General features: G+C 37.8%; 1 protein-coding gene across 2 annotated transcripts in view; it reads left to right on the top strand.

Annotated features, from left to right (window-relative positions):
* The first annotated feature begins 7,035 nt into the window (after window positions 1-7,035).
* Window positions 7,036-10,757, top strand: part of sphkap (SPHK1 interactor, AKAP domain containing) — a 74,376-nt gene continuing 70,654 nt past the window's right edge. For both annotated transcript variants that reach the window (XM_073850677.1, XM_073850676.1), the window contains exon 1: window positions 7,036-7,269. The gene's annotated coding sequence lies outside the window, so the exon portion shown is untranslated. The remainder of the gene's footprint in view (window positions 7,270-10,757) is intronic.

Raw genomic sequence — 10,757 nt, 5'->3', positions numbered from 1 at the left:
CCAAATAGTCCAAGCTGTTCTAAAGCATCCTAATTACCCTGATTCATTGGGAACAGCTGTTTTAATCAACTCAACAGGTGAAAAACAGAAGCTCTCTGCTGTTGGTTTGTGAACAGTCATGGCTAAGACAAAGGAGCTCACTGAGGGCCTGCGGCTGCGCATTGTGGCTGCTCACAAGTCAGGAAAGGGCTATAAGACCATATCTAAATGTTTTGAAGCTCCAGTGGCGACAGTGCAAAGTATTATTAAAAAATATAAGACGTTCCACACTGTGAAAAATCTCAGAGGATGTGGTCAGAAGCCAAAAGTGACACCTGTGCTGGCCAGGAGGATAGTGAGAGAGGTAAAAGTGAATCCAAGGATCACCACCAAAGCCATCCTGATGAATCTGGGCTCTGCTGCTGGCAACATCTCAAAGCAGACAGTCCAACAGACACTGCACACCGCTGGGTTCCACGGACGCAGACCATGGAGGACACCAGTTCTCCAGATAAGGCACACAAAAGCCCGCTTGGCCTTTGCAAATGCTCATCTGGACAAAGAAGAAGACTTCTGGTCTTCTGTTTTATGGTGAGATGAAACAAAAATTGAATTGTTTGGCCACAATGATGTAGCCTTCATTTGGCGTAAAAAAGGAGAAGCCTTCAACCCTAAGAACACCATCCCCACTGTCAAACATGGTGGTGGGAACCCAATGTTTTGGGAGTGTTTTTTAGCCGGTGGACCAGGGAACCTAATCACAGTAAACGGCACCATGAAAAAGGAGCAATACATCAAAATTCTCAACAACAACATCAGGCAGTCTGCAGAGAAACAGTGAACATTGTAGCATGACAATGACTCAAAACACACAGCAAAAGTGGTGAAGAAATGGTTAGTAGGCAAAAACATCAATGTTTTGCAGTGGCCCAGCCAGAGTCCTGACTTAAATCCAATTGAGAATCTGCGGAGGGAGCTAAAGATCAGGGTTATGGCAAGGAGACCCTCCAACCTGAAAGAGTTGGAGCTCATCGCTAAAGATGAATGAAAAATACCAGTGGAGACATGCAAAAAGCTGGTCAGCAGTTATAGGAAGCGTTTGATTGCTGTAATAGCCAATAAAGGCTTTTCTATTGATTATTGAAAAGGGTATGAATAATTTTGGACATGGCACTTTTTGGTCAAATGTAAATAAAAGCTGAGAAATATTTTTTTTCCACAATGATGCCTCTTGCACATCGTTTTACTATCTTTTGGGAGAAGCCTATGTCATTTCTGGTCAAAAAAACCTTGCTGGTTGAATAAAAGTAACTGGATATTAGATGTGTGCAGCTCTTAAAGCGACAGAGCTAAACATGATGCCGATTGTCATTAAAGGGACAGTTCGCCCACAAATTTTGTCATTCACATGTTGGCTCAAGTCTCTATTAATTGTTTTCTTGTGCTGAACACAAAAAATATATTTTGAAGAATGTGGATAACAGTAGCACTTTGATATTAAGGGGAAAAAATACTATGGGTACCAGCAACCGTTTGGTTACCCACATTATTTATTATTCCCACTTTATATTAGTTGGCCTTGTGAAATATACTCCAATCATTTGTTTTAATTACAACTTCAAAAATCATTTTCTACAGTGCAATCTCATGAAAAGGACTCCCACAAACGTGTTTGCGTTTAAAAGATAAAAGGCTGTGGAGTGTGATTAACATAATCAGCGATGCAGGTCGTAACCATCTGAATTATGAGAGGTAGCTGATGTGCAGAGGACACAGACACACTTATAAATCCCCACGATTAGAATAACAGCAGCCAGAGTCTCAGTAATTATACTGATCAACTATCCCATTAACGCTAATTACACCCACGTGGGCCGAGCCCTGTGTGCCTCCTCCAATAACTCTGCTATTTGTGCACTTACTCGATTGGAGAGCTTGTGACGGCGTGTGCTGTGTGTACTCTTGACAAAGGGCACTCAGTGTCTTTGATGATGTGATAAAAGGCCGCGCTTATCTGACTGTTGGGATTAGGTGGAAATAACTGTCAATTTAATTTCGTTCTGCAGCACAGCTGTATCGTAATCCACACACACACACACACACACACACACACACACACACACGATAGCATCTCCTGCATCTGTAAACACCGAGCCCTGACTCGTATGCATCCCTCCTAATTAGATGACAGACTCCTGTCTTTACGGCATTTAGATAACACCGGGAATTAGCATATCATTAAAGTGACACAAAATTTGCATGGGATTTGCATAACTCTAATGCGGCCCCTGGCGTCATGAAAGTGCACACATCTGCGCATACGTCACACGGACTGCCCTTTTCCAAGAGCCCCTGGGCCCTGCAGGTCACGCCACCTATATCCCATAAATATCTCGGTCGGTGTCACATCTCCTCTTCCTCATGTCTGCCTCCTCCGTCTCTTTCCCTACAAGGCCTCTGCCGTACTCGCGTTTCTTTTCATCTGTCTCTGTGTACAGTGGATACTCTCAGTTGATTTCCATATCTCTCTCTCTTCTGAGTCTCTCGCTTTCACTTTTCTTATTTCATCAAAGCAGGCTCCCTCACATTCTCTCGTTTTGGGAAAAGGCTCAAGTGCTCCTCATCTCCGTCTTCACTGAATTTCGGAGGTTTTCAAGTCAAAAGCTGTTTAGTATTCTTTTGCCGTATATGTTATTTCGCTCCTTTATCATCTACACAACATCGTGACAAATGTCTTGATACCATTTTTTCATGTCCAATCCGATACTTTTTCATAACGTGATACTGTTTTTGATCGGGTTAGAATATCAATACCTCATTAACTTGCTAAATGCAGACTGCTTCTTTATAAATAAAAAGAAAGCTGCTGAGTGTGTGTGTGTGTGTGTGTGTGTGTGTGTGTGTGTGTGTGTGTGTGTGTGTGTGTGTGTGTGTGTGTGTGTGTATACAGTTGAGGGTACAAGCCTTTTGTACCCTCAACTGTATATATAAAAGGCTTGTTGTTTTTTTATTTAGTACTGACCTGAATAAGATATTTCCCATAAAAGAACCCTTTCCAACAATGACGACAAACACTGAGTACAACTGAGGGACTCATATGCAACTATTACAGAAGGTTCAAACACTCACTGATGCTTCAGAAGGAAACACAATGCTTTAAGAGCCTTTTTGAATTTGAAGATTAGGGTAAATTTAACCTACTTTGTCTTCTAGGAAACATGTAAGGATCTTCTGTAGCTTCTGAAGGGCAGTACTAAATAAAAAAAATATGATATTTAGGCAAAATAAGAAAAATGTACACATCCTCATTGTGTTCAAAAGTTTTCACCCCCGGCTCTTATTGCATTGTGTTTCCATCTGGAGCATCAGTGAGTGTTTGAACCTTCTGTAATAGTTGCGTATGAGTCCCTCAGTTGTCCTCAGCGTGAAAAGATGGACCTCAAAGTCATACAGTCATTGTTAGAAAGGGTTCAAATATGCAAAAATGCTGAAACACCAAATAATTTGTGGGACCTGAAGGATTTTTCTGAAGAACGGTGGGCAGTTTAAATGTTCAGGACAAACAAGAACGCTTTTTAACGGGGGCATTTTTATAAATTCAACTATTATTTTTTTCTTGTGGACTATATGTCATTTATGTGAAATATCTTATTCAGTACTACATAAGAAATAACATGCATTTTGTATGATCCTTCTTATTTTGGTAAAATAATTAACATTTTGCAGATTCTGCAAAGTCTATGTAAACCTTTGACCTCATTTGTATATCACAGATTCTTTAACAGGATAAGAAAAAATGCATAGGCCAAACATTATCATGACATGATTGTGAAAAACAGAAAAGTTCCAGTGCAGAGTGACACAAAAGTGCTTATGCACACAATGATGTGCTTTAAAGCAACATCACTTTTCTGAGTCACAGGTGAATGTCGCTTTATAATGGAAAGTTTTGAGCACAAACTGATGTGATGTGACTGCTGCAGTGAAGCAAAGAGCTTCTGTGAATGTAAATTTACCTCAATATATTGCCTGTTCCTCAAAGGAAGCTTCCGTAGATCTAGAATATAGTGCACAAAAGCATTTATGCTCTTTTCTTATAATGCTTTGTTGTACTTTTATATATATATATATATTATTTTATAACCGTAGTAAGGGGTATCAGACTTTGATTGGCCCTGTATGACCAGAATCCAAACTGAAAAAAATTCGTATTGATACAATAAGTACGAAAAGTATCAGACTGATAAAATATTGAGTATTGGATCTGACTGAAATCACTACCTAATGAGAAAGAGAAATTGCAAAGAATTATACAAACAGTATGAGCAAAATTGTGTGTCCATGCTTTAACCCTCAGGTCAGCTCTCTCTGCTGCCATCAAAGTCACAGTGACAGCTGTCAGTCGCCATCACGAACCCAGCAGGGACAGTTCTAGATAATGCACGTTAAACAGACGGATGAGAGAGAGACATCAGAGTCACGTCACCTGATACCTGTCATTGCTGTATCAGTGTTTGGCCAATACCATTCTTATCAGTCATTAAAAAAGCAGTAAATCAAACCACATGCATTCAAAATAATGTCAGTAGAGGCTATGATTAAACATCTGCTGCTTGTATGCCTTCTGCATAATTTATATTATAGAATGAAACTGTAAAGCAATAATGTCACAATAGCAAGTCCCTAAAGAGACTTTATGTGCAGAATAACTTAAAGAATAGTTCATCCAATAATAAAACATTTTCTGAATATTTACTCACTCTCAGGCCATCCAAGATGAGATTTAGAGAAATTTAGCCTTACATCACTTGCTCACCAATGGATCTTCTGTAGTGAATGGGTGCCGTCAGAATGAAAGTCAAACAGCTGATAAAAGCATCACAATAATCCAAGTATGTCTATAAATAATGTATTGTGACGTGCAAAAGCTGCATGTTTATAAGAAACAAATCCAGTTGTAAGGCATTTTAACTTAAAAATGTTGCTTCTGGTTAAAATATGAGTTTATAATCTATAATAACTCTTATTTTTAAAAACGTGCATTTCCTGTTGTCCTCCTGGTGCTTGATATTGTCCATATTCCTCTCCTGAATCAGATGATATGACTTTTTTACTGAAGAAAGAAATATTGTGGGTTATTGACTGAAATTAAAAAATAATGCTGGATTTGTGTTTTACAAACATGCAGTTTTTCACTTGACAAGACATTAATTGATGGACTGGAGTGGTGTGGATTATTTTTTATCGGTTGTTTGGACACTCATTCTGACGGCACCCATTCACTGCAGATGATCCGTTGGTAAACAAGTGATGTAATGCTACATTTCTCCAAATCTGTTCCCATGAACAAACAAACACATCGACATCTTGTATGGCCTGAGGATGAGTACATTTTCTGCAATTTTTGGTGAACTATTTCTTTAATACTGCCTGGGAACTAGAAATGATTTTTAAAAAGATTTTTTGCATTGCAGGGTGTGAAAATGTTTTTGAGAGGGTGTTGATGGTTATTAGGGTTGAATCATACTAGTAATACTTACTTGAGGATGCAAAAACTCTAGGGAAACTGAAAGAATCACTGCTAGGTTTAGTCAGCCCTGTCATGTATTATGCACTAAAAGACGCAGACAGCAGTTTCTTCATTCTCTCTCATTCTCCCTGACAAATCAATGAAATATACATAAGCAGTGTAAAAACACTTGTGATGAGGAAAATTTCTATTTTCACATTTCAAGCAATGACGTCAGTGTCCTATGGTGTAAAATAATTCATGTAAAACTATTTTAATCAAAACTTAAGATTCTTCTCATATTATTTTATACATGTAGCTTTTATGACCTCATATTAATTTAGTGAATTACACACCAGTCAAAAGTTTGAAATGAAATGTCAAAAATAATATTTATTTGAATAATATTTCAAAATTGATTGATGAATGATTTGATTGATTGATTGATTGATTGATTGATTGATTGATTGATTGATTGATTGATCGATTGAAGGAAGTATTTTTAACGCTCACCACGGCTGCATTTATTTGATTAAAAATATAGTGTAACATGTACATAAAAATGATTCTTGTGTACTATTGCAGCGTTAACTCATGACTAATTTGTATTTATTTTACGAGGTGGCTGATTCATAATTTGTACGACCTCACTCATACGATTTTGTACAATTTGTCTAGACCCCAGTGGCAGGTTTAATATTTTTGTGGAAACAGATTGTTTTGAACATTCATCAAAGAATCCTGAAAAAAAAAAGCATGATGAAAAAGGTTTACAAAAATGTTAAGCAGCAAAAACTGTTTCTACATTGATAATAATAAAAACCATTAATAATAATTTAGCATCAATAATAATAATTAAGCAGCAAATCGGCATATTACAATGAATTCTGAAGGATCATGAGAGTAGAGTACTGATGATGACAATTCAGCTTTGCATCACAGGAACAAATTACATTTTACAATTATAAAATAGAAAACAATCATTTTAAATGTCAAAATATATTATGATATTTCAAATTTTACTATAATTTTTCATCAAATAAATGCAACTTTAGTGAGCATATGAGACTTCTAAATATTCATTTGCAGGATCATTATAATACATTAAGGGCAATGTGATTCAGTTGGTAAGAGGAAATGGTGACTATTTACAATGGAAGATATACATTTTGACATACTGTATACATCCTGTAAGTGGCCAAAATTGCTTAAACTGTAATTTTTACTTTCTGTTTGTACAAAAGTGAAAGAATACGTTATTTGCATGTAAACATCTCTTGTATATATTCTGTCCAGACAATTTCTCTTTATGTGTTGATATCGAACTGCGCCTGATGTTCCATATTTTGTATAACACATTACACTTGACTTGTCGCTATGCCTATTTGTATTCATTTACCTTTTACTATTGGTCTTTTCATATGCGCAGTCGCGTAACCGCGTTCTGTTTATCAAATGAAACCGCAGTGACGTAGAGTTCCCCCGCTGTTTTGATAATGCCTGACCGGTCCATAGCCTTATCTGGCATACACTACAGTCTGTGCGCAGCTCCCGCGCTCGAGTATATTAACTAACAGCAGAGCGCGGCGCGGGCGCTGGAAATTCCTCCGCTGCACGGACACAGTGTGTGATGTGCTCGCGCTCGGGACAGGGGGACCGGCACGCGCCGCAGCGCTTTGGCTACTTGGCACACTGGATAATATAGGAACATAAGGCTATTTAGTGCTCGTTTTTTTTCGTGGAGGAGTGGCAAAAGCCCAGTGCCTTCTGAAAATATTGGGGTAAGTGTGCGCGTTTGAACCTTTTCATCATAAATCGTGTAGCACGAGACACTGTGCTTAATAAAATATATCTTAGATCTTCTTTTATCCTCTGATATGCTTCTTAGCACCATAGTTTAACGTTTCAAGCTATTAAAATGAAATTCACTTGTATTTAAAGACGAAAAAGACTTCTTATAATATGCAGGCGCTCGTGTGCCCGCGCTCCATGGGGCATGTGCGAGACGTGAAAAAGTGCACAAGCTGCAAGATGTGGCGTCAATGTGTATTTTAATTTGTTTGATTTGCAAACACTGGAATGTTTACTTACAGACTGTTTGTTTAGATTCAAATGCGTTAAGCGTCGTGGTGTTTATTCAGCTTCGAACTGTTTGCTCACTCTTCAGAATAAATGTTAAAGGCAATGTAGTAGAATTAATGCTGATGTCTCATCACGAGTGCGCGCAGAAAATAGCTCAAGATAAGGTGTCTTTGTAGATAAAACAACCTATTTGTCTCAGGTGGATCGTGACGTTGCGCAATGCACGCTTGTTTATTCCGCATCTGTTTGCGCGCTGGCTGTGAGGAAACTCGTTTCTTTTATATTTTTATATATTTTATATTTTTTATATATGATGAAAGATAGCGGTTACCATGTTGAACTACCTTGACAGATATCTGTGCTCGGTTGTCAATCTTAAATGATTTTGAGCTGTGGGAAGCGTGTAGCAGCACTTTCTACCTCAGTCTCTGACCTAAACGGTCAACAGGGTCATTTAAAACTAACCGTGACAGCGGAATGAATTATTTAAAACTAAGTGTCATTACAATCCTAAACTTCATTAACCAGATCAAATTAAAGATGAAGCGTTCACCGGTTTGAGGGAACAGGTGCCAGAGAGAAATTAACTGTCTGCGGTCACGGCTCGTTCTGGCACGCGCAATGCGCGGCAACTGCACGAAAGAAATATCGGAAACGTTCATTAACAACTTGATATTGTGATATTGCCTTTCTGTACGGGTACGTCCCACTGTTTACATTTTCTTTTTAGATTTAGGCAGTTACAGTAGCAAAATGACCGACCAGGCGGACTTAGAACCGAATTTAAGGTACTGAAGCATTTAATACCACATGCAAATTGTTTCTGCAGATAGAATGATGTTGTATGTCAAGAAATAATCGTTCTGTCTCTGTAACAGCTCTAGGTTCTGTAAACAAAATAAGAGTCAGGTGAACGGCCCGCCCATGTATAGCCAATCAAAAAGGTTTACTGCCTGTCAATCATTTTGGATGTTGTTCAGGTTTGTTGACATGTCTCTGAGGAAATTACATTCATTGTTCATTTAGCAGATGCTTATCCAAATCAAGGGCTTTGTGTCTATAGTGGAAGTTGGCAAACAAGTGACATTATTTTAACTGATATTTTAATAGGCCTACATTGTTATTGTTTTAATTTTGCTTTTCCAAGTGTTGGTTATTTATGGTAGAACAGCGTTATTTTTAAAGTAGACCAATTTTTTTTAAATACGTAATATGTCTCAGGCAGAGGTTAGACTTTAACATTGTCCGTCATTTTGACAGACAGGGTCGTGACAATTCCGCCATAATCTATTATTACCTCTCATTTTAATTGTCTTATTTTAATTATAATAACACATTTAATTACTTTTATTTTTCTTAACATTTTCATTTTTAATTATAAACCTACATGAAAATATAGACTTGTGCATTTATTTTGAAGAGAACAGATGAGACTGCATAACTATGCATGTTCAACGTCACACCCCGAAGTGACAGCGTTTTTAATATATTCTCATTAGTATGAACCAGTATCTATTCAGAAATCCTAATCGATCTTTATTTTACCGTTTTCAGTTGATGAATGAACAGTACACAGTGCTCCTCCCATCCAATAAATCACAATAGGCTAAGCTTTGTGTTGCTTTTTCAAGTTCTGTCCATTTCATTAGGAAATTCAAGCAATAAATACCATTTTGACGCTCTTTAATGTGGCGTTATTGTTGTTATTGTTGTAGCCTTCAGATTTTTCGATCACTGATAAAAAATTCCATCAATGACGGACAATTTTCTGTTAATGCGACCTCTGGTCTCAGGTGTTCCCAGAATGTGTCTGTAAAGTTTCAGCTCAAAATACCCCACAGATCATTAATTATATCATTTTGGAAATGCCCATTTTGAGTGGACGCAGAAACACGCTGTTTTTGTGCATTTCTCTTTAAATGCAAATGAGCTGCTGCTCCCCACCCCCTTTTCAAGAATAGAGCTGTGCCTTTACAGCTTGTACCTCAGATACTCTGCTAAAACAATGTCTATTGTTCTGAAAGTATGCGTTTTAAATCATATTAGTTCAAAATTCTGATACACGGTTTTCTGAGCACACATATCCGGAAAATGCGCACAGAAAGCGACTGTCACGCGGCATGTGAGTACTAAACTACTGTTGTTCTCCTTCATGTCTTATTGTGCTTAAACTGTTAAATACACACAAGTTTATGTTAAAAACACACAGGAGTTACAAAAACAGTTGGTTATATATGTGAAGGTAAACAGCTGGGAAAGAAATCTCATGTTTATATTAGATCTGTGTGGCAGCAGCGTAATATACAGTAGATAAATCAAAAAATCCACTGCTCTGAGGCTGGGACTCAAAGTAGTGTTTTGTATTTAGTGTTCTGTGCAGCCAACGTCAGAACAGTTAGCATGCTTTGTTTGAAAGTTTGCCATGGTGTTAGAACTGGTACACCGTTGTCACTTACGAAAACAAAATGGCAAAATAAGATCCCTTTAGCACTTCATCGAGGAAAGCGAAATCTGATACACTTGTATTTTCACATGCTTGCAGAAAAAGGCTTACCAAAACAATTACTGGGTTGTCTTTTTTCACCTTTTCTGGGTTGGTAGATGCCGTTTAGACTCATGATATGTCACCTTTAAGTAATTTCACAGTAAAATTAAACCACCAAACCACATAAACTCACATGATCACATGAGATCCGGAAGAGTGTGTTCATATCAAGTCACTCCGCATTTGCATAAAGTTCTACTCACATCCTATTAACAGAGGTCATCTTGTCATGCCACAGAACGTCACCAGCTCTAATTGAAAAATTGAGTTCACTGATGGTGTAAACAGGGCTTAAACAGCATTTGCATTCACTTCCCAATGCTGTGATTGACAGACTGAGAAAATTGAAAGCGCTTTTGACAGGTCATCATGAGCAAAACGCACATGGGAGTGTGTATTTCATGCATGTACTCTATATTTAATCGCGTTTCACTTTACACACCATTACTGTCCTCCGGCTATAAAATGTTTCCAGCGCGCCTTTTTTTGTTGATAAATAATAATGGCCCTTCACAAAACCATCAACATGATTTTCATAAAGACTGGAGCTTCAGTGTAGCTCAGGCCCACGACACATGCAAACACATCAGGCATGTCCTCAAGGGATAATTTGAGGATTTTTAACATCTGTTTTCATTCAGC

This window comes from Garra rufa, chromosome 11 (genome assembly GCF_049309525.1).
Source record: "Garra rufa chromosome 11, GarRuf1.0, whole genome shotgun sequence".
NCBI classification, from domain to species: Eukaryota; Metazoa; Chordata; class Actinopteri; order Cypriniformes; family Cyprinidae; genus Garra; species Garra rufa.
Note: the sequence above shows the minus strand (reverse complement) of the source record. Positions and strands in the feature narration are given on the sequence as shown.